The sequence below is a fragment of the Centropristis striata genome, chromosome 4 (genome assembly GCF_030273125.1).
Source record: "Centropristis striata isolate RG_2023a ecotype Rhode Island chromosome 4, C.striata_1.0, whole genome shotgun sequence".
Taxonomy (NCBI): Eukaryota; Metazoa; Chordata; class Actinopteri; order Perciformes; family Serranidae; genus Centropristis; species Centropristis striata.
This window is the reverse complement of record NC_081520.1, coordinates 38,533,088-38,559,053: the sequence shown is the minus strand read 5'-3', so window position 1 is coordinate 38,559,053 and position 25,966 is coordinate 38,533,088. Positions and strand designations below refer to the sequence as shown.

Sequence of the window (25,966 nt, the reverse complement as noted above, 5' to 3'; positions counted from 1 at the left end):
AGCTACAGGAACAACCAGTCGTCAGTAATGTATGTATGTAACAGACAGAATACGCCATTTATTTTAAAATATTTTTAATGTTTACTGTATTATTATGTTTCTAGAATACATATAAGCTTTGTAATAATTATTTCATTGTTGGGTTTTTGTTATTAATAGTTTCATGTATTCTAGTTAATTTATCATGCATGGGAAACGTAACCATTTCTTCTGTAGAAAATACTCATAATCAATACTTTTTAAAAACATGTTTGATCTTCTTAAAGGGTTATGTTTTTTTTAACAGGTGAGGGTATAAATAATATTTTGGGTGAGTAAGGGAGGTTCTTATAATTGTTTCCTACCCCAGTTTATGTTTTATTTACAATTCTCCGATGTCATTTAGCAAAGCTTTTATCCAGCTTTTATCCAAAGGGACATGCATTTGAGAGTTAATACAACACAAGCAAAGATCAATTTGTTATTATTGCTCAAGGACAATGGGACCATGTTTGCACAACAGGTGATAAAGGTGTTTTTGGACAAATGCAGAGGACAACTGTATGAAAATTACTATTCCATAAACACATTATATTGATTGGTTGGTTGGTTTTTTAATCCTCACCAACCCAGCCATTTTCATACAGTTCTTTCAGCAATATTTATTAGAAACGTTAACGGGCAGTCCACCTCTTTACATCAATAATATAGTAGTACTATGTGAAAAATTTGTATGATGCCTCTCCTAACCTCCAGAGGGAGCTGTGTAAAGATTCATAAACTGCCTCAGGTGATGTCACATGAGTCAGCATCAAGTTTAAAAAACATTTCGGGCAGTGGAGAGTTATAAATAATTAAGTGTACCAGATCTTTGTAGCCTCTTCATTTGAAACTAGTGGGTCAAGGCTACATTAGGCGCGTTTCCACTGAGTACTTTTTGGTAAAGAGGCTGAGTGTTTTGGCTCCGCCCACTAGTTAGTTCCCCTCTGCCTCTGTTCCCATACAGGTACCTTTGTAGCGGCTTACCAACGGAGTTTGAATGTGACAACAGACAGACACGGCAAGCAGTGTTGCCAACTTAGCAACTTTGTCTCTATATTAAGCGACTATTCAGACCCCTCTAGCGACTCTTTTATCAAAAAAGCAACTAGCGACAAATCTAGCAATTATTTCTGGTGTTATTGGAGACTTTTGGAGACTAATTCCTACTCTTCTTAACAAGTAGCAGGTGCCGTCCCAAAGCATTCACAAGCGGCCCAGTCCTCCTGGACCAGTTTGCAAATAAATCACGCGTACGCGAAGTAGCCACCTCAACCATATCCAATCAGCGTCGACTAGTTAGTATCGGCTCAGTAGCGGCTCAGAAAACTATCTTCCCGAAAAATACTTTATGGCAATGTGCCTATTTGCTGCTCCTAGCATAACACACTAAACTGGAAAAAAAACATGGAATAAAAAAGAAGATATTGTTTTCTGCTGCATTTTAACATCTCTTCAGCATTAGCGACTTTTCCTCCTTGTTATTGAGTGACAGCATGTCTGTGTGATAAGCAAGATAATATCAATGATTTATCCAGTAAGTTTGAAGAATAGCAAATAGCCAAATACATATTCGGCATAGCTTTGTGCTCCTAAGAGGCTTATGAAAAATGAATATCACTCTCACTCTGTATTACTAGTCACAAATATCCCAATGCCTTTCCATTCTGGCCACATATAATGGAATGTTGATTATGGGCATCACTTCATTGAGTCCCACTTGAAGCATGCTGATTTCATTTTTTATCAATAATAGGTCATAAATTACTCGACACATAGCTGACTGTATGGTATGCAAATTGCCTTAGCGATATGCACTGCAGGATGTGGAAAATATGCTACTGTGTTTGTGCATATTACAGTGCAATTCATTCACTCACTGTAGTTCCTGAGGCTATATCGAAACATGCCCGTGGATACCTTGCTGCTGCAGGTGATTTCTGTGGAATAAAACCCTTGTGTAGCTGTGATCCAAGAGCAATGCAACAAGAAAACATCCCCAGTCTGCTATCATGGGAGAAGCATCCCTCAACTTATATTCCTCCCACCCTGCTACGTGACACGATTCTTCGATTCTCCAAGCAATCTTCAATACATGTGGATGGGGTGCTCTCCTCTGGACCGCCTCCGCTGTAAAGACATGTATGGCATGATTGGTGGGTGCACTGAGAGCGGGGTGGAAAAAGTCAGACATTATTCTCAGATGTCCAGGTACACCAACCTTCACCTTTTACCACAGTGTTTGGTGTTAAACCAGACATTTATGTCCACTGCAGCACGTGATTCATCATCTATACGTGCTGTAAAATGGACATTCCTCTCTTCTGCAGCTCACCTTTTCTCCCACTGCACAATAAACTGGTGGCCACTCTTCTCGCGTCTTGAAGAGTAAAGAAAAAAAAATGCTAAATCAACAATCAGTCAAAGGGCAAGACGGAGCAGCAGTATGACCTTATTGCTGACCCATTGAATTCCCACAGATCTTGACAGATGTAAAAGTGCAAGCCGATGCTGTAGGCTGTTTGCTGATTGGCGATAAGGTCAGTAGGAGCTCTTCTGTAGGGATGGTGTTGGACTTTTCACCTGTTCAGGAGGGAGGACTCCTTGTTGTTGCTCTGTCTGTGCCCTCTAAATGTTACTGCTGCATCCCCTGTTAAAGATTTATATGTATTTTTAAAAAAAGTGTTTACAATTTCACATGCCCTGAGGTTCAGTAAACAGGTAGGGATACATTTATTTATAGCAAGTTGCATCAAAGTGATGTGGTTCATATTATGCAGGTAAAATTCCACTGAATTCCTGTGATTTTATTGCCTCATGATGAAAGTCATGATCTCATATTATCATTTTTAACCACTGCTAAACCTTCCAACATACATGCATATTTAAAAAGCCACAGTTAAACTCGTTAATATGCCAGTATTTAAGAAAAAAAAAATCCAGATGATTTTTTCCCGTTGCATGCTTTGTTCACATGTTTAAGAAACGCAGCTCTGACACGCTCCGGAGTTTTCGACGCTCCTATAAATGCATCAAGAGTCCGGAGCTCCTTCCTTTTTCACGTCTGGTCAGCCGCGGTGTGAGGAAGGCACCAAAAATAAAATCCCCTCTGACTGCGAGTGTGTGCGCGCAAGAGAAGAAAAAGGGACGCGACTTCGCCTGCACCTCAATCTGCTCTGCATCTTTGCACCGGACCGCAGTGGATACAGTCGGCTGTCCAGGGACTACAGCTACAACACAAGATGTAAAGGAGGTTTTTTTTGTACACAGCGTGTTTCACACAGGTCCGTTTCTTTTGAAGGAGCACAGCACAAAGCGAGATCACTGCCTGGCTTCTCTCTTTGCGCTCTCCCCTCACTGGTAAGTGGGATGCAGGATACGCAGCATCACCGGCACCGTAAGAATAAGCCTAATATATAGAGACCTTCCACATCACTTCCACTTCACATTCCTTACTGAAGACTGAAAGAAATAAAACTCTGCCGGTGTGAGAAGGACTGCTTTTCTTCGGCAGATAAAGTGAGGAAGGGTATTTTTCCAACTACTTGGGGATGTGGATGTTTTTTATTCACCGGGCGCGCTAATGCCCCATAAAACAGGAAATGGTTTGCTCATCTAAAGATCAAATATAACTGGACTGCTGTTGATGTTATCGGTTTTTTATCTGAACCATCTCTCTGCCCAGTGAGTCTCGGTGTGAGTGTGTGTGTGGAGGGAGGCGCGGAACAACATCCAGAGAACTAGTACAGGCTACAGGGTGGGAATTGAGTTACATTGCAATTACGCTTTTCTTGCAAAACGACGTATTTCTGCGGGCAGCGGACACTCTCAGCAAAAACCTGAGCCAAACTAACAGAGAATTTATTTTTTAGAGCTTGACGAGAGGGAACACACGGATAAACCAGGTAAGACAAGTTTTTAAAGTGAAAATACGCATTGCATTGAAGAGCATCATATGGAAACTGTGCTGGATGCTTAAATGATTTAACGCCAGTTTGATAAAGATAAACGCTGCGTCAAGGACTGACTAAACCTCCTTTATGAGAGGCGAATGCTTCATTGTGCAGCATAAGTTGAGACATTGATTATCCATCATATGCTCGCTCATCAATGATGTTTCCTTCTGTTTGATTCTGACTCCAAACACTCGCCTCTTTCCTGCATATTTTTCTGCTTTTATGTGGTGCGTTTGGGAACTCCTGCTGGAGCCTAATTGTTGCATGCTGGGGGTTTGAGGAGAAATCAGGCTCCTTGTGCAGCAGGGACTGGAGAGTCTCAATAAGGGCTCACAGATCATTAATGGGGAGGAGGCAGAGGCCGAGGACGTTTCAGTCGTGACGGATGACAGGACGACTTACAGTGATAAAGTGTTCAATTTAAGTGGAGTGATACAGATCAAGCGTAAATTCATTAAAGGGCATGATCGATCGCTGTTGTGGTTAAGTGTTTATCCACCACTCCATACAGACTGGGAGTTTGGACTTTTACTCATTTGATTGTCTGTATTATTATTTATTTTAATGAAAAAGAAACACTGAAGGAATAAGTGAACGTGATGCTGTAATGAGATTTGGGGAGAGAGGATGAGTGTTTGGTTGGAGGGGGAAACACATGAGCTATTTTTTGGCACCACCTTGTGGTTCATTTTAGTGCCTGTTTTTTTGGCTCCACTCGTGGCATCCACAGGTTTTTGCAGTGGATGCCAAAACAAACAAAACCCCTTTTTGTTTATCGTCTCAAAGAATTAATGTACTGTGAAGTGATGCAGTGGTAAATTAAAATGTGGGTAGCTTTTGACCCCCAGGCAGTAAATGGTCATAACCACACATAAAAACAGCAGATGTATTTTCCCTAAATGCTTCTGTCTATTAAAAACTGTATTTGCATACATCTTGACGGGTTGATTTAGCTTGTTAATATGAACTACTGCACACTAAATCAACATCAAATGAAACTCAAATATAATTTCCACTTTTCACACATAAATGTTTGGTGTTTAATGTGGCTTTTCTCTACACCCCTGGTTATAGTTTCTATTATTTGATCATTTGTCTTTTCCTGTGTGAATAACGTCATCTGTACTTTTCATATTCTCCATTTTTCAGCAAAATAGTTGCAGAGAACTTTATTGGCAACTGCATGATAACCACCTGTTAGTGCGACACCGGTGCCAGCTGATGCTAGCATTTCTGCAAGCTCAAGTACTCTGTGTTGATCCCAAAATGAATAAATGCTGCATCCATAAACACAAACTGCTTTGCTGGCTGTCTTGTTGTAAGTCAGATATTTGCTTTTCAGAATCAATTTCATGTTCATAAGTTTATCTGCGGCTTGGCAATTCAGGTTCACACAGTATTTGGTGCCAAGGGCTACAGCTGATGCCCCAAAGGAACACTTAAGGTTTGACAGCTCATTAATTGGCTACGGTGATGAGTTGGATTGGCTATGTGCAATTATGGATTGGGTGCATGTCAACAATTTATTGTCCTGCAGATCTATGCTGGTTCAAGCTGAGTTTTTTGTTCCAAAACAGAGAAAGCCAGCAGTGCCATCCAGCATTTTGGGGATTATAATTAGGAATAATTTAGCAATACTGGACAATTATTTGCACAAATTACAGGTTTATGTTACCAGATAGTTAAATGTAAAAATAAAAAACCTAGCCTATTAAAACTACTTTAATGAGATGACAGCTGAAATTGCAACTCCATGACTATGGACCAAAGGTACAGAAAAAGCTAGAGTTTTATCATGCTACTAATGAACTAATATTTTTTTAGAGTTGTTTTTATCTATGTAGCTTTGGAGCAAATAAACACCTTAAACCATTCTGAATTGACTTAAGACCACTTCAGTCGCCATATTAATGAATTAATGAGACTAATAATAGATACAAAATGTGCCATCACTAATTATGTTGTAATATAAGTGGATTGACACAGGTCAGGTCCATAGTGAGGGCACGATTCAAACTTGAAGGGTCCTGTTTAGTTAATGGTGCAACCCCATGTGGCTATTTTTCCCTAAGGTGCATTGAACACACCATGAATGCGGGTGTTGTCGTTGATGCACGTTTACGGGAGAAAAGCGAGAAGTAACAACTGACCGTAAGGTGATTAAGGTATGTTGCCATTGATTACGTTTCCTGCTCGTGTTGAATCATATTTTATCAGCTTATTTCGCGTCATTTTGGGATACATTTGGTGTCTGGAGGCTACCTGTCTGTTTCGGTATTCAAACACCTGCACGCTAAAAAAAGGAAAGAACGACAGTTTGTTTAGTAGGTTAGGATGTCCATCAGTTGCCCGATTTTCTGCACTAATGAGTATATTTACTATAATATAGACAGAACTAAAGTTAAGTAAGGTAATCAATTTTTTTTTGGTAAAAGGTAGGGTTGACTACGGGACAAATTTAAAGAAGCAGATTGTTGCAGTTGTTAAGATATTGCCAGATGGATAAAAAAAAATGATGGACGCTGAATTTAAAAATCAACTAATTTTCTCAAAGGTGAGTAACCAAATGGACTCAGATATTGTAAGATTTTTCTATCCAGTTGCAACAGCAACCAAATATGAATTTAATGCTGACTATGTTTATTATTTACCAACATTCACTGTGGAATAAGAAAATGTTGCCATGAGCAACCACCTACCTAATTCTGACTAAGTATATGAAATTGGTTAGATAAATCCGAATGAATACATTTTAAATGTTGTAAGGAATATTATTGACTAATGCTAGTAGTAGCAGTAGTACAAGTCATTATAAGTCACCAGGCTGCCTTTTCTCAAGTCATAGTGAGAGTGAAAGATATGCCAACTTTTCTGAAGGATAATAATTATATTCTTGATCAAACTAATATTTAATTCAATAACTGTGTTTCACTGTGATGCATTACAAAATAAATTCACACAAAATCCTCAGTAACACATTTAGTTCGTTTTCTACAGCAGTTTGCTTGAAATCACCAATTTACAGAAGACATGTAATCACATTATTTGATTGCAATATTATGATAATGTAATTCCAACTCAAAGACATTAAATATAATACTGAGTTTTTGCCCGGTGCTAAAAAGACAGAAGATAAATAACTCCATGTATGTATGTATTGACTTTAATGCTCTCTTTAATCTTTAAATACAGCCTGTTGATCTTATTTTGAACAAATCAGCCACCCACAACAGCTGTTTAGAAAATCTTTAATTTGCCTTTAATAGAGCACTGTAGAAGAGACAGACAGAGCTAGTCCATGTCCCAGACCTGCAGCAGACCTCTTCTAAAGACAGGGACTTGGTCAATTAAGTAGTGGCCTACAGGTAACAGATGTTCAGGCTATTGCACTTCTGTTTTTTCACCCATTCCTGTCTTTAGTGAGGCTTGATGGCTGTGTTTTGGTGCAGTGCTTGGTGTAGGTGCTGCTAGATTACCCAACGCCATTTGGTGCAGATTCAATTTTTGTGTCCTCCTTCGTTTGCTTGTGAATTTCATAGCTCTGTTTCATGGCTCCATTTCTGAAATGGGTGGGGTGGTGCTGCTGCTTTTTATTTGTTTGTGCGCTTTCAGAGTTCACTTTGCAGTGCTGTGCGTTATGAAACAGATCCACTATTAGCAGAACACAATGAGGCATTGTTGAGAGCTGGCGTACCTGGAGCAGTGGCCGGCAAAAAGGTTCAACCACGGGTCAGTTTTTCAGCTCTGTGCTGTGAAGTATGTTATGTTTATGGTTTTAATTCCTTTGTATGTCTGAATATTATTTTAATTCAATTGGAACCAGCCCTCACATTATCCAGCTTGGATGTATAGTCTCTGTAATATGCCTGGCTTTACAGCTTGGTCATGGGCCAAATCTGGCCAATAGGCTGCTGTTTGCTATCGTCTAGACTACATAAACAAATGGCTGGAAGTGGATCAGGCTTCATATCCTGCATAATTTACTATTTTGTATGGTGCTTAATATATAAAATGCTTCCATTAGTACTGATATTGCAGATTGGCTCTGGAAATCCCTAATTTAAGATAGTACTGAGAATTTTATGATGAATATTTATGATTATGGTAATTCAGTTGCTTTCGTCCTCCACTATTTGTTTAATGTTACATGATTACTGCTACAACAAATAATGATAATTAAGGTAGTGGCTCTTATAAAGTGAGGGTGAACACCTCATTTGCAGAAGCAGGAGCCTGCTATTAATCATCATCCACACATCTGAACCACAGCACCTCGAGAAATGACTATGAGTAGATGGATGAAAGGTCAGGAGGATGAATCAAAGATGACGTCTGATGAGAGATTTGTAACTCTCGTAACATTTAATGCTCTGCTTTAGTAAGAAGTGCACCCTGTGTTTTTTCTTCCTTCAGAGAAACATTGATTAACTATATCTCAACTGTACAAAATAATTCAGTCATATCAATTATGAACGGGCAGTTTGCCAAAGTCACTTTGACCTTTGATAAGTAGGAGCTTTATTAAGCACATGTTAAACAAAATGAGGCAACAGTATCTTGTGCATTAGGCCTGTGCTGCCTGGCGACAGGATCATATATCGATTGTTGAAGGGATGACTGACATTTTTTTTTTCTACGCTGATATTACACCACAGTAGCACAAATTCAATGTCACTTTAATGATTGTTTTTTTTTTTTACAAGCTAGCGAATCTGTAGCCTAATAAATTGTTTTTGTAAATTGTTTTAAAATTTCACAAGTATTGGTATTAACTAACTTAGCATTACATTTTGTACAACAAAACCTGAACATCTCTTAACCCATTGATGCCTGAAACTGTCTGTAAAACCTCTGGGCGATTTTAAAATAAGCCCCTAAAACCTGAAGTTTTTCTGGAAATTCAACAGAAGTGTCAACGCTTCTACTAAATAATAGATATTTCAGCCTCTGTAGCAGATAGAAATTCAAAAAGTATTTGAGAGCTTATACAAATACTACAAAACGACGTATCCGCTTTCCAGGCTTCAATGGGTAATGGCCAATGGCCAATACAAGCATCTAACCAAAAACTCATTCAAATCCTCATTGAGTTTGAGAGGTTAGACCCCATGGCGCTAAAATGCTAACTTACTTCCTGTGGTCCATAAATCAGCCCGCAGCTGCAGCGGCTACTGCGGTTAGGCTAACTACAGCAGCAACATGGCAAATAAACTACATTTATTACACATATAATTATTGCAAGAGAGAGCAGAAGATTGAGGGGCAGAGAGAGAGAAGCTATCACTGCTAAGCTAACAGAACTGAATACTCTGAGGGGTTTGTGAGAAAGTCACTAGAAGAAGGAGAGAGCTATGAGTAGAACTGGTGCAGGTTTAGATGTAAAGCGGATAATTAGCCACTATAATGAAGAATAATGACTAAATGAACTGGGGTGAGTTAGAGCAGCAAGAATACATTACATGTAACAAAGAAACACCAGCAGAGCTGGAAATGAGGTAATATGCTTACCTCAGCATGTCAGCCAAGCAGGAGACGGGACCGCCAAGTCGGTGTAGCCGGTTTCATTGATTATAGTGAAAGTGTGGTGTTGCAGCAGCCACAAACGCTCTGTAGGCTGGTGGGTCACAGTGGACGATATGATAATAGAAGAGGTCACCCAACCCTATTGTGCACTTACACAACCCAAAATAAGAAGACATGGTCACAACCATTTTATGTAGAAATAATGCAGATTTCTTCTCTCTCGTGGTCCTTCCTGGGCTCTCTAGACCAGTAGTTCTCAACCTTTTTGAGTCGCGACCCCCATTTTAACATGCATGTTGTCCGCGACTCCTGCTCACTGAACAGAATCTCACACGCACAGTTCAGATCACCCAAAAAAGAAACAAAATGACCAAAAAAAGGAAACAAAATGACCAGAAAAGACACAAATTGACCACAAAATGATCTAAAAAGCCACAAAATGACCAAAAAAGACACAAAATGACCCAAAAAAGACACAAAATGACCAAAAAAGACACAAATTGACCACTAAATAATCAAAGAAGACACAAAATGACCAAAAAGACTTAAACGCATTAACACATGAACACTTTAACACAGTGGAGACAGAGCTGACTTCCAAAATGATTTGGAGACCCCCAGAAATCATCTCGCGACCCCAATTGGGGTCCCGACCCCAAGGTTGAGAATAGCTGCTCTAGACCATATCATCTCAGCATACTGTATGTTGCTTTACTCTAACAACATTGCTTTAATTTTAGCTTAGCGCTGTTTCTTTCTCTTTTCTTTGACATAAATACCAGAGAATTGTCAGTATTACATCTCCTTTCATTTCCAGGTGTGTTATGCGTGCAAACACACGGCCTGGCTCTCAGGGTTTGCGTGACATTGCCTTCCGAGGTCTTGTCTGATTGTGCTGAAGGTTAATTATCATCAGCTGCTCTCTGCCTCACAGTGAGGGACAGAGTGACAATCACTAGTCCTTAACGAAGTCTCTTCTCCTGCGAGTGGGAAGGAACAACGCTGTCGTGCTCTGCATCTGTCCTACTTCATTTAGCCAGCCGTCACCACAGCATGCTGACACTCATGACTGAATGCTCACACACAGTTTACATTACATTTGGCTTTTAAAAAAAGACCCAACTACTTATTCCTATTTAAGCTTTCCTGTTTTCTTCATCTCCTCCCTAGGTCATCTTTAACATATTCACTGGGCTAATATACCTGGTGGAGTCGTTTGCCCAAGGTTGCACTAACAATGTCCTTCACATGATAAACACGGCATGCTAATGGGACTCAGGTACCCCTCTCCACTCATATACATTACCAGACAGTCTTCAAGGTGAGACTTGAGTGTTTAGGGCACATCTTTGGAGGGCTGCAGTGAAGTGCTGGTTGGCATAGATCCACAAATGTTTACTGAAGTGGGAAGAGAGTCACTTGTACTTCAACTTGTATATGCAAGCTGTCTTTTACCTATAGCTACTCTTTCTTGCCGGAGATGATGCCTTTATTAGTTCAGCCTACAAAGCTCAGATCGGCTTTTCGGGAAACAGACAACAGAGGGCATCTGAAATGTACTTTTAAGTTCTAAATGAATGTAACAGGACCTTGCAAGACAGTTAATCTGTGAAACAAATATGTGGCGATTCAAATCAATGTGATGAAAAGTGAATTGTGATACTTTTTTTTTTTTTAACTGCAGAAAGCGCTATAGACTTTTGACTTTTTCCTACGTCAGTCCTGTTAGTAGCTGTGTCAAGGCGGAAAAACATGGAGGCCACCAACAAGATCTCCACCCTAAACAACCATTTGTCAATGCCACCCATAACGACACATGAGCGTTTGTCAAAAGTGGCTCGTGGTACAGCTGGGCGTTCTAAAAATAGCACACACGTTATTATACTTGTACATATATGGCTCATGGTTGTAAAAAAGGCTGCAGTTTCTGTGAATTTATGCTACAGAACCACTGAGGGCAAAAAAACTCCTGGTAAGGTGTTTAGTTATGCTATGAAACTCCGCCGTTGGTTCATCACAGACAAAATATTGTGTACTTTGTGACTGTCCAGAGATGATAATAATAATAATAATAATAATAATAATACTTTTATTTGTAAACCATTTGTCATTGTTAAAAGCAATCCCAAGGTGCTACAGAGTACAACAACATTAAAATCAAGTTTAAAAGCCAAAGCACAATGATACAGTTAACAAAAGGCTTTTTTAAAGAGAAAGATTTTTAGGCCTTTTTTAAAAGAGTCTGTGGTTTGTGGAGCCCTCAGGTGGTCTGGGAGGGAGTTCCACAGGTGAGGAGCGGCTGACCCATAGTACGGAGCTTCGTCCTGAAGATTTCAGCTACTACCTGTAAATGCAGATATTGTTCTTTAAAATGTGATTTCCAATGTAAGAACAGCAAGACTTTGTGTACTTGTGTCATTCATTCATTTATTGATTTGATTTCAAAATATTTGTTTTTGTTATTTGAGACAAAAGATATTTTCAGTTTGACTTTTACTAAAAAGGGAAATATGCATTGTTTTGATTATATTATACCCTATCCCAAAATACAAAAAGAAAATTTAATTCAATAAAGAAAAGAAGCAAAAATGTAGTTTGTATATTGTCTTTGTTTTGTTTTCACCCATCATTTTTCATCTAATTTTTATAAAAGAAATTGGGATAAAATCAGATTTTGAAGGCATTGTCATGACTTGCATCAGATGTCTAGTTGAGTGTGTTATTGCATCCCTACACATACTTGTTTTTCAGTTCAAATCTTGCACCCAAATTTGACCTGAATATACAAAGCAAGGATGACCAAGACATCTAGTTATTCCCAAATCTACCGAGCAGATGCCTTCCACGCTAACTGCAGACGTTATCATTGTGATCATTATCTGCTGTTTTCCCACAGTGGAGTAAGATCATTGCCACAAGCAGTGGCATTGACATCGTGTCTGCACAGCAAGTTTCCAACTATGTTTTTTAACTAAGCTTCAGACCTTCAGATTCACGTCCCTCAGTGGAGTAGATTGTTGAATATGTTATTTCTCACTGCCTCTGGCATTTTGTGTGCGCAACATTTTAACTGGGATGAATAAGGAGATATTACTTTTTTCTATGCAAACTCCCCTAGGTCAGCATTGATTTAGTAAACAAAACCCCTAAAATCAAAATTGATTCACAGTCAAACAGATAGATTCACATTTATTCAAAATAAATCGAGTTCACTATTGGGGTAAGAATGCAAAAATAAGACACTGCGAAACATCCTGCTGCGAAGATGCTGCAGGAAAGCCTAATTTGTAGATACCTTTGCAGGGATCAAAGTCAGTTCATACATTCTGGAGGAATACTGTAGTATTTCTCTGTATCCGACAGCTTTTTAAACTGCAGAAAAGAGCAATGAAACTTTTAATTGTCTCACAACATGTGGTGTAGATGGAGATTTTATAGCGAAACAATAATGACTATTATAGATGACATTAAAAATAAATAAAGAGCAACAGTTTGTGGGTAGAAGTAAGTCTAGATAGATAGATAGATAGATAGATATACTTTATTTATCCCAAGCTGGGAAATTACAGCGTAGCAGCAGCATTACACACAGAGACAATGACAACACAATTAAATAAAAAGAACAACCTAGGCATACTTCAAGCAATAAAATATAAAAATACAATAAAATACAATAAAAAATAAAGTGTCTAAAGAAGAGTATGTATTAAGGAGTGGAATAGAATTCCAGTGCAGAATAAATATGAATATACAGTATAAAAATGTTGGTGCTATGAAACAAATAAGGTGCAATGAACAGTGTGCATAAAAAACACATAAAGTGCATAGACAGTATGTAATGAACCAGGTTATTATTTGTTATTGTACAGTGTGATGGCATGTGGCAGGAAAGATTTTTTGTATCTGTGTCTAGCTCCTCTCATTGAGACTCTGCTCAACTATTTCTGAACTAAATTAAACAGTCATCAATAGTGAGCCAGTCTCTTTATTGGTCTGTTTGTCTCCATCCATCCAGTGGAAAGATTTCTAGAAGAGCAGACGTACGAGTAAATAAAAGTCAACTCAAGAGCGAAGTTATAGAAGTGGAAAGCCAAGTAGATTTTCTACCTCTATTTTGAATAAGTGCCGGGCTGAGCAAACATGATATTACGTCTGCAAGGGGCCATTTGCAATGTGCTGACAAGAAAAGTGAAGTAAGATTCATGGTCTCATTGCGTTCTTGATCAATTGATGGATTGGACATGGGAGCCCAACTCCCCAAAGTTGTGAAGGTTAACCAGCTACCGCACATCCATTCTTTAGCCGGCGAAGCATGCACACAGCAGCGAGCGGCAATGCAAGGTAAAGACATGTTATTTACCTGGATGCTGCTGTTCTTCAGGGAACATTTGCACAAGACATCTGACAGCCTAACGGTTTGCACAATACAAATCCTCTTTTAGATACACTTCAGCAGCTTTCAAAGTGCAACAGAAGCAAAGAGAGTTACTACAGGGGTCCAATTCTAAAAACAGAGATCTTCGGCGATAAGAGCCTGCACAGAGGTGTCGCTTTGCAGAAGTTGCCTTCTGTTGTCACATAACATCTTCGAGGCCCAGTTGCAAGCACAGCACAGACCAGTACCAGGTCACGGCCTGGTCGCGGAGAATCACTGACCTGCAGAATGGATGCGATTCCTCTTGGGCTTATTTCATTTCTCATTTTTCTTCTGACAGTATGCCTGTGTATTTGTGCACAGAGCGCCTTTGGGAGTGGTTCATCTGACTGTCTGAGATGATCCATATCCACTGCACTACTTGTCAACTGTTTAGACAGTGATGAACGAGTAGTAGAATATGTGCAAGGCAGGCTGCCATAGATAAAGCACCTGCTGGGATGCTGACCTACCTGCGGTCAAGAGAGAAGAGAAAACTCAGATGGACACAACACACATATATCGGTTCTTTTCCATACAGAACCAGTGGAGGAGTGCCACAGACTCTCACTATGTTGGTGTAAAGATACTTAGAGGCACATACAGGTGCATCTCAATAAATTAGAATATCATAGAAAAGTTTGTTTATGTCAGTAATTAAATTCAAAGGTGGAAATAATACATTATATAGATCCATTACTCACAGAATGAAACATTTCATGTCTTAATTAATTTAATTTCTTCTCATTATCATGATTATGGCTTACATTTAATAAAACCTAAAATATGTTATCTGATATCTAGCTATTTCCCATGGCTCTCTTGATAATAACCAAAATAATTATCAATAAAACCATTGAAAATGTCTAGATATCAGCTCTTAAATTAAACTCTTATGAGCTATTTTTGTTGTTATCACTATATTTTTCCAAACAAATGCACCTTTAGTTGTATTAAAATGAACAAGAAATTGAAGAAAATAATGGTGTAATAATTTTGATCATGACTGTATATGCACTTAATATTTGGTTGGGGCTATTTGACTTGAACTACTGGAAATGGACTTTTCCATGATATTCTAACTTATTGAGATACACGTGTAGCAAGCTAATGCTACTTCATTTTAGTGCTGATATTAGTACTTACATCAAAATTTAGTTTTCTTTTCAAATGAGAAGAGCCATGATTTAATTAGCCTCTTACTCTCAATGTCTTTACAAGTTAAATGAGGTGAAAGAATGAATCAGCGACCAATGACTTCATGAGCTGTAGTTAATGACGAATGTTGGCAGCAAATTCAGCTGGGTGTCCTGGCTGTCTGGTCAATGTGCTCTCAGCATGTTGGTGTTACACTTGGCAAAAGGTCATTCTGTCCAGAGAGAAACACCTTATAATCACTAGTTGATTGCAGAATTTATTTTCAGATGGTTATCTTACAGCTAGCTTGGTAGATTTTGAGACTACATATTAAATATCTCACTCTTAAGCAGATCATATGAAATTTTGTCACCTTGCAGTTGATGAGGATCTCTAAGCTGTGATTTAGCCTGTCCTGTCAGTTTGTGGAGCCAAAACACATGACTTTTACACCTAGCCAGAGATTTTCATGATTTCCATTTATGTATGTATATTATCTATATGATACCTCTTAATGCCTTTATTGAAAATGAAATAAGCTCTAAATTATGCTCAATTTACTAGAATACAGACCACCAGTTCTGGAGCAAGTTGAACAAGTACAAGTTGAATTGCAATATTGGTCATAAAAGATGCAATTATAATTTTTCCATAAGGCATTCAGCTGTATGTCATTGTAACTTTAGTACAATGTAGCTGCTTTGTGATTGAAGTGGTACTGAAGCAATGCTGTTTTCTAAATGCTTGTACATACAATTCCTTGACCAACTTGACCTCACTTTTTTCATACACTTTTCGGCAGGGATATAAAGGAATACCTCACTCTCAAAATTCCCATTTATGTATCAGTTAATCACCTTGAATTTTTCTTGTATGCACCCATGTTGTACTCAGTAAATCAGATCAAAAAATGGAGTAAACTCTGGATGAATCGGCGTAAATTGAGGCCACGTTTAACAACAGCAACAACCCTCCTAAAACATCCATTCACCAAGTCATTTATATAGTCGTATGCTCGCTAGTTCCAAAAAAAATTGAATTTTTATTAAAATCTTGTCTTGTGTGGACTCACAAGGACACCCAGAAGTATTCCTTAGAATATGAAGCATCTACTTTATTTATACTTGAAGGTCATGAAGTTCAGTTTAGGTTGGAAGAAAAGTTTGTTTTAATGCACTTTCTCCTTGGTCTCCTCCTCATGTACCACTTAGTGGCATGCAATGTACAAATGAGAGGCTTTATTGATTGCTTTCTTCGAAGGTGCCTGGAGTCAGGCGGTTGGCAGCCATTCATTCACACAGTCTCACAAAGCCCTTTAGGTCGCTGTACATCAAGGTGGATTTGGAGACGGCCTGTGTAATGGACTCTGAAATGGCCTGAGTCTCATGCTCAAACATTAGGACGGGTGAGATGTGTAATTTCCCTTTGCACCATGTTGACACAGATAAATGGTCTCCTTGCCGTAGCCTCGCCCTCATTATTATGCTACAAGGGAGGTTAGATTCTCACCACTGCAAATCAATAACACATTAAACGTGTAAAATAATAAAAGATATGCAAGTGGACTGGACAAATCTTGCTTACTTTTTTCCGATGTAATCATCTGTGATTAACCCCTAATTTCACAGACGGTTTGAACTGCGGGGGATTTGTGTTTTAAGATAAATACAGTGCGGGGATCATTTGCATGATGTAGCTGTGTATCATACGGCCTCACAAGATGCTGCTTATTGACCACACATTATGTCTAAAGGAAGTGTGGTTTAGTATGCACAGGGAAAAGTTTTCATACGCAGAGCCAAACTTGTTGCCATAGCAGCCAGTCCTTACCTACCACTTTGTGTCATTCTGGTAATGAGCCATAAAATGTAGGTTAATGTGCATGTCCATCAATACAATAAGACAGTGCAATTATGGCTTGTCATGTTGTGGGACTGTGGCTATTATTGAGTTAGAACAAGAAAAAGTGCAAAAGGGTAGAAATGTACTGACGCAAATGACAGCGTCTACTATGTGTTCCTTTTTCAGAAATTAGTTTACTATCCTTTTGTAAATCATTGTCTTTCTTCCAACAGCATTATGCCAGGGCAGGATTTTCTTTAACATGTAGAGCCATGAATGCATTCTGAGATAGACAGCAGAACCTTTTTTTATTGTGAGACTCCAATGGCTTCAAGATAAAAATAAACCAACTCAGGAGCAGCAGCAGCAGTACAGGCTGTGTACGGTCAGCGACTGTGAAATCAGACACATTTTAAAGAACCTGCAGCAAGTCACAGCATACAGATACTAGCATTCCTGATTTAACTGTTGCAAACAACATGTAGTGCAAAGTGTTGGAGTCAAAACAAACTCCAAATGCTCCAGGGAACGAGGCAGTAATTGGAGTTTGGAGACCAAGAAAAAAGTAATTAAGTCTTTCCAAAATTTCAGGCCAGGTCACAGAAAATAGGTGACAAATTAAATTTTTTTATTTAAAAGAATTAATGAGGAGGGAAACAAATGCTTTTGTACAAGGCATGAGGGCTCACTGAGTGGTTTGATACTGATGATGATGTCACTGGATCTCAACCCAATTCATCATCTGTGAAAGATTTTGAACCAATATGTTAGAAAAAGCTTTCCACTGCCATCATTAAAACATAAAATGAGGGCATATATTTTTGAGAAATGATGTAAATCCCTTCAGCAGAGTCCCAGAATCTATGCCAAGGTACATTGAATCTCTTTTTGGACACTTAATGTTGGATATTCTTCAATTTGCAATCCATCTGTATGTCAGTGAATGAGTTAGGAGATGACTCCTTGGCCAGTGTGCCTACCAGAAGTTGAAGTAAGCTTTTATTTTGGTAGCAAGTTATTGTATTTATACTTGTAATGTTTGGAGAATACAGTGTGGCAGTTTTGCTGAGAGCTAAAATGAATAAATAGCTTCTGCCTTAGAGACAACACAGTACAGGCTGTTTAATGGCACCTTTCTGACATGTAGGCGTAATGTAAGCTAAACTATCCGCAAACCAGGTTCCAAAAAAGTTGGGATGCAGTGTAAAAACAAATAAAAACAAGGGTTCAAATTCAGGAATCGATGTCTATTTACAAAAACAAAAGCACACCAGTTTTGAAATTAAATATATTCTCTTTGTGCAGCTTTAAATTGAACATAAGTGAAAAAGGACTGGCACATTTTTACCCAACACTTTAGACAACATTCCTTTATTGGAATCAGGGTCCAAGCATGAACTAACTTCATGACGTCTCTGAACCAAGGTTATAATAGTTTTGGATTTTTCATTAGTTTTAGTTTTAATTTCGTTGTGAATTTTTGTTTTCAAATTCAGTTAGTTTTAGTTAGTTTTTAGAGTGAGTTTGATAGTTTTAGTTTAGTTTTTATTAGTTTTAGTGTTTAGTTTTTTCACACTGAATTATGAATGAAAAAAGTTGACAAAAACGAAAACTAAGGACATTTTCACTATAATTTTAGTTCGTTTTAGTTCGTTTTGTAACCACAAAATACAGTTTCAGTTAGTTATCGTTTTTTTTAAACTTTTTTTATTTTTATTTCAGTTAACGAAAATGTTTTTTCAATTCTAGTTTTCGTTAACTATAATAACCTTGCTCTGAACTCAGTTCCCATCGTTTACATGTATAACTCATTTTAGTTAAAAAAAAACATCTAATACATATATATATGGCGATACAATGGCCAAAACCTTGTGCGACCCCTGGAAAGTCCCTCTCTGTAGAGATTATAAAATAGCATATAACAATGAGATTGGTTATGTAGTTGAAAAAATCACTTTATAAATGCATTCTTATATCAAAAAACACTCGATTTTATATCGCCACGCAAAATATCGGGATACAATGCTGTATCCTATTTCCCCCACCTCTAATTAATTCTGTGTGAAATATTTATTCAGCTGAAACTCCTCCCACTCCAGTCCTCAGCCTTAAAGACTATTGTATTAATCTATCTCTGACTTACTTCTCTTCTCACTGATGTGTCCAGAAAATGGACATTGTTAGAATTGATCCTGGTACATCACTCCCAAAGCTCTAACTCTTCCAGCCTTCCCAATCCCTCCTCGCTGGCCCGTGTGCCAGCCAGCTGGACTGGCAGACTTGCACTTCACTTTGATTTGTGAATTTTTATCAAACATCAATATTCTTTTGAATCATATCCAAATGGACATTTTATAGTGCTGCGGGCAAGACACAAGCTCTCTGCTCAATATCGTGCCGTTCCTTGCATTGCCAGGCACGTCTTATTCCCTCTCCAGTTCTTTAAGATGAAAATTAGAACTCTGTTTGCCTTCACTTGGCTACAACAAGACGATACAAGTGGTGGAGTTTATATTTCTGTCGAGCGAGGTTCTTTAGTGCGTCCTTGATCCCCAGACAAGAAACCTTCTGTTTTTCTTGGAAGCGGAGTATGATGCTTCATGATGACTTGGAGAGACTTGTGGTGCACAATAAATACTCCAGCCTCCAGAGTGTAATCTATAGAAGAAAAGGTGCACTCGTTTCTCAAGTAGCTTTTAGCTGCGTTTATTCTTGCAGAGACAAAAAAAAAACCAGTTGGTCGGATCCCAATGTGCTGGAGGTTCTTTAACCCATAAGAACCCAGACCATTATGCCATTACCAGAACATTATGGGGGCTATACAACAGACCAAGTGGACCACATAGAACACATTTATGATGTTTAAAAAAAATAAAAATACTACCCCTAAATGTCAAAGATCTGTGATGTGACATAAACGTTACATTGGGTGTTTATGGTATTTATGTTTCTGATATTTCTTATTTTAAAATTTAAAAAAATGGACACATTTTCTGCTTACAGAAAAACACAAATTTGCCTTTTTCTTTGCATCTCCACAACATTTATCAAAATTGTGACATTAATAGTGCCGTTTAACAATAAATTATTTTTCAGATTTGTTTCTAAGTAACAATAATGTAAAAATAATAATACATCAATAATAAATAAAAACAAATAACCATTTGCCTTTTTGTTTGCATCTCCATAACATAAATCAAAATTGTGACTTTGTTCAGGAAATATGGTCAGAACAAGTTAAATGCAATAAAGGACCTCCTATTAACGGATTAGAATTGTTTAATGGGTTTAAACTTAGCCTAGTAACAAAAAATAAGCTTTTTGAAATTAGCTACTTTTTCACATTTCCGTTTCCAGTCAGGGTGTTGAGTATGTGTCACTTAGGGATTTAATGAGTTAATGTGAAGAATAAAGCTGAATATGGGAGATTCTAGAAGATTTGAAGTATTTGTTACAAGTGCCACAAGAACCATGGGTTCTTATGGGTTAATTCCTTGTTGGTTTTTTGCAATACATTTCCCTCCAGTCTAGGCCTTTATACACCGAGAGTGTAACGAATATCCAAACCATTCATACCAACACCGTTGCTTATTTGTGTCGGCTGCAATTTTTATTCAAAAGGTTTGAACATATTCAGGCTGACAGAGGACCAATTAACTTTTTTAACCGACATTTTGTTAACCCAGAAGTAGACCTGTCACCATGACACTTCTTTTAGGACGATACATTTTCCCAGAAACTATCACGATAAACGATAGTATTATTGTATTAATGCTGTTTTAGTTTTATAACAATATTAGATCATAATAAGTACATCCTTTTCCACAGCAATGAATTTTAAAATTGATTTCAACTCAATTATAAAGTGAGATAATCATTATGTATTATATTATTTTATTAATAAAATAACATATAAACAGTTGGAATGGCTGCTTGGGAAATACAGTTTTTTTTGGCAATTTGTACTGCCTTTCAAACATTCAACACAATCACAAAAAAGCACAAAAAGTCAATATATTGAGTCCAGAAAAAAAACATCATGTCCATTTTTATATATCGAACGATAAGTCGATATAGTAATTATTGTGACAGGCCAGAACAGAGTCTGGTAAGTTGTTGTATAGCCTAAGCTGCTGAGTGAATCTGAGTTCCCTCTGATGAACAGTTAAAATGTGTATGGGGCTTTTATTGTGTAAAGTAAGAATGGATGGAGTGGATCTAGTGGATGGATGGATGGATGGATAGATGGATAGATAGATAGATAGATAGATAGATAGATAGATAGATAGATAGATAGATACTTTATTTATTCCACAGTTAATTCTGGTAACCAGCACACAAAAACAGCAGACAATGCTGTGTACACCAAAACACAGTGCAAACAGAAGTTTACCATCCTGGTTCATCCTGTGGAGCCTCTGTGTTGTTTTATAATCCTCATAACTAAACAACACAGTCTGATTGGATGTTACCTGTATCCGCAGTGCAAAAGCCAAAAAAAAACCTACCTAGTTGTGAAAAACAAATATGTCATATAATATTTGCATTCTGTATGAAAGTACTCATTACAAAAACAGGTGCGTGAAAAAATATATGAACGTGTGAATTAATTGCACAACAAAACAAAACACCCCAGGCGTGGAAAGGCCTTCATTCCTTGCCACGCTCCCTACTGTCTAGTTTTGGTTCTTCAGTTTAATTAGCCATGGGAACCATCCATTTTCAATCTGGGACTATTTCAGGGTCTGTAGTCCCACTTGAGAACACTCAGTGACTACGTTCTCCAGTTCCCAAGCCTTAGATTTATCTAATGAGTCCAGTGCACAGCGCTTTTCCTTTCTGTAGCCTGCTTCCAGTTTCCCGAGCTTGCTTCTTCCACTTACATTATATTATGTGTCTTCTTCTTGCTTCCTACTTTCCTCTCTACTCTGCCATATATTTCTCTCTTATCCGGAGAAGACATTCAGTAGTTTGCCACCGAGAGCTGGAGATCAGTTGTCATTGGCTCTTCCTTCCTCCCCGTAATCCCCATCAACATACAGTTGTAACTCTATGACACCCCACTCTTCCTGCTGAGACCCCTCAATGTACAGCATATGCTATGCGACTTACCAGTCATTCTAATTGGCGAGTGGGGGTCCCGCGAGTCGTTGCACATCTGCACCTCTCAGCTTGATTGACATGCGACAGCAGGGACCAACGTATCCCAGGTGCTCAGGCAGTATGTCCTGGCCACTTTTTAATCATGTTCTCCAGGCTGGGGCTGATAAGAGATGTAAGGGTGATTATGGTTCAAGGAGGACGTCCTTGCGCAGGGGCCTTGGGATTATGGCTCTTCACTGTGTCTGACTGGGAGAATGACTACATCAGTATTCAGATGGTAGCGTCCTGAGGGGTTACAGAGTTACCGGAGAGATTTGGAACGGAGAAGAGAGGCTCACTCTGTCAGGGAACTCAAATCGAACGCCCTAGGATTGTGTGTAATCTGTGAACTCATTCCATTCTGATGAGCACAGCAGATGACAGTATGTGTGTTAATAGCATTTTAGATATGATGAGCTTGGTTGACCTCAAAACTCTCTCACTTTCGTTTTCAATATATGAGTAACAGATATGAACCAGGGCAATGCTCCTGCGTAAGAGGTGTGAAGAGGAGTCACTGTATGCCCCTCTCTGATAGTTTCTAGGGCTAGGCTATCAGATTTCCAGAAAAATACGATTAAAAGGAGTAGAGGAGATCAAAAAGGACCCAAAATAGCACAGCCATTTTTGCATGTCAAGCCATGCAAAAATGTACTGGCTGGAGAGAAGAGCTGGGCCGGCTGAGGAATTATGAGATTGAAAAATTTACAGTTTACCAATTTGGTGGCCAATATAATGAAAATGGACCTTTTCTATGTGGATTTTGCACAGATTATGCACCAATATGATTATGCAAAGGTACTCAGAATGCTTCTTTTTTAAAGTAATAATATTACTAACCATTATTAGACATTGTTAACCAGTTCTAGAAATGGAAAATAATCAAATTAGGAATAAATAAAAATATAATTAATAATAATCATAGTAACAACAATATCTGATATGATTATAGTTGATTATAATAATTATTATATTTTTAAAAATAATAATTATTATAATAATTAAAAAGATGACACTACTACTACTACTACTACTACTAATAATAATAATAATATCCTTTTGAATAGCGTATTTCATGCAAAGGTGCAGCCCAAGGTACTTCACAAAACTGGATCAGATAATAAACATCAGTACTGTATGTTCAGTCAAATAAATGACTATTAAATAAAGAAAACCAGGGGTTGGTTGACTTACTGTTCCATAAAATAATGATAAAAATTCCACAAACTATATATGAAAACAGACATTTTGCTCTGGTTGTGCCACAGCTTGAAAACATGCAGTAGTATGATGTAGAAAAATGGTAATATAGCAGTTCAAATACTTTGCATCAAAGTGTTTTTTCTTTCTTTTTTAAAGCTGTGAGCTGGACTGATGCATTGGCTCAGGTCACCTCATGTCTCCTGTTAACAGCTGCGCACGAACACGCAGCAGACACTTCAGCTGTCAGCCTGATAATCACAGACTTGCATAAATGTTCTGAGCAGTTTGTGACAGCAAATAAATAGATAGTAGTCTCTGTATTTGTACTCTACGTGAAGAGATGAACCAAACAAACTAGTCATGCAACTATAAATCTGATTAAATGTTTTGGTCTTATGTCTGAGATAAAATAAAAACCAGCCCTGGTGCTGAAAAGATTTACTTTGCCGTGGTTTGCATTGTCAGCCTGTGTGTATTTTTCTTGTGAAAGAAGAAGAAGAAGGTGGGGATTAAGGCAAAAGAGCACTAAATAGTTGAAATGCACTCAGCTGGTGGCCCGGTAAATCAAGCAACGGTCAACCACACTCGACTTAATGATGCCCAGTGGCTGAGTGACCCAATTATTTATGAATGTGAGCTTCTTTGCATCTATTTTTCCATAAATATTCTACAAGGGAAGTTATATTGCTACTCGAGATTGCACTAGATGTGATTAGTTTGCATACATTTCCTAGCTGATGTATATTTTATATACTGCATGGTGACATAAAACTATGCATAAAGTGTAAATGCATTTATGTTTTATGTTGTAGCAACTAGGTGTGTCATTGAATACCTCACTGATGTATGCACTCCACAATTGGATGTTGCATGCTCCTGAACTGGCTTGTGTTAGAGGCAGTTTCTCCAGCTGCTGTGACTGTCATCTACGATCTGCAGCTCATAACGAGAGAAAACAAACGGGCCTGGAGGCGGTAAGGGGTACACATGTATATCTCGTATACAACTCTGAACCCCAGATTTCTGCTAAGACCCTTAATGCACAAGGATAAGGGGGATATGCTTTCATAAAGATCTGCAATATGTAATGTAATGTAACAACACATTTACTTGCAGATCCTGCATTGCCATGCAACTGAAAGAACTCACGCCTACGTATAGCACATTTATGAATGCACATCCATTCAAAAGACTTCTTCTTTTTAAATGGCCCTTTCTGTCCTACCTGTCTGGGTTGAGAAAGCTTTCCATTTTATGCACCATCTTTGATAAGCGGAGATATGTTGAGAGATGAAAAGGTGCAGAAATGATTGCTTATAATTACTCGTATGCTCAAGCTGAACGCAGTATGTGACTTGCAAGGGGAGGAGACTGGAAAATTGGAGTCTTGCTGCCCGAAGCTTCTCATTTAGCCCACAGTATGCATGCCCAGTCTACACCTCCACACCCTCTACACACACACACACACACACACACACACACTTTCCTTTCTTGCACGAGATCTTTCATCATTACAGAGCCATCTTTTCTGACCTTTTCAAGCATGAAAATCATGAATGCATGGATCATTTTTCTCTATAGCCTACATTAAGTCATCATTGTTGCATTAAGAATAGCGTAGTGTTGCAAAAAAAGGATTCTGCACCGTGCACTTTCAGCTCAATAGCTAATTTGACTCTTATTCATTTCTGAATCATTTTCAAAATTACACGAAGACAACGTGGCTGAGTGAAATATGGCTAACATGGTGTATAATGTGATTTACACAGTTAATGACTAATTATTATGGTTTATTAAACTTTACAATGCCACCTTGATAGGGCGTAATTTAAATGTAGGCACTAAAGTAGTTATTAAGCCAAATTCAGTTTATGTCGGACTGTATTTACAGCCAACACAGACTTCTGAAGGAAGTAATGCATAATTAAGCCATGTGGTGATGTAAACTGTGTGATCTCAGGTAATTATTTGTGTAATCTGGGAACAACAAGTGCATAGTTTATTTGTGATAATGGCTGTTGGAGCTTTGAGGTTGGAATAAACTGCAAGAACTACCTGCAATGCTTCAATATGGAGCTTTTATCATGTAAAACTGTTCCAAAATGTGGTGTAGATGTAGATTTAGTGTTATGACTGTAGCTTTTGGCTATGGACTGATGATGCCAACTTTCCCTGTCAGTTACAAGTTTTGTTTTTTGCACATCGAAATAAGATCGCAATCTTGTTTTTGGCCTCTATGCCATCTCATTTTTCTGTGACATTGAGATTGCTGGGTATGTTTAAGCGGGGAGTTCGCTTGCATCAAAACAAACAAACCTAGTTTCTGTGGTTTACAAAAAAAAAAGCTTTTTAGAAACAAACAAAAATGTATCAGAGTTGCAGAAACCCAGAGATTGTGTGGAAGAACAGATGAATATATAAATCCCGAAAGACGCTGCGCTTACACTGCAAAAAAGTTGTTCAGTCTGCTGTGTGGCACAGAATTCAAAGATGATGAGGGCTTGGATTACATTGACAGCACCTATCAGCACTTGAAATATCACAAAAAGGTCAGAAAAAAATGTAGTCGATGGAGATGAAAAGGTAGTTCTTCAGCTAATTATCATATTTTTGTAGTATCTGCATGATTACATTATTAACTGCAATTAATAGTTTTGCTTTAAAAAAACGGTGTCCCTAATAATCATGGGAGAAAATCATGATTGTGAAAATAATTGTGAGCATAACATAG

At 38.1% G+C, this 25,966-nt stretch overlaps 1 protein-coding gene across 1 annotated transcript in view; it reads left to right on the top strand.

The window, feature by feature from the left end:
• The first annotated feature begins 3,476 nt into the window (after positions 1–3,476).
• The window catches only part of grik4 (glutamate receptor, ionotropic, kainate 4), a 441,808-nt gene continuing 419,318 nt past the window's right edge, over positions 3,477–25,966 (top strand). The window contains exon 1 of the mRNA XM_059330837.1: positions 3,477–3,923. The gene's annotated coding sequence lies outside the window, so the exon portion shown is untranslated. The remainder of the gene's footprint in view (positions 3,924–25,966) is intronic.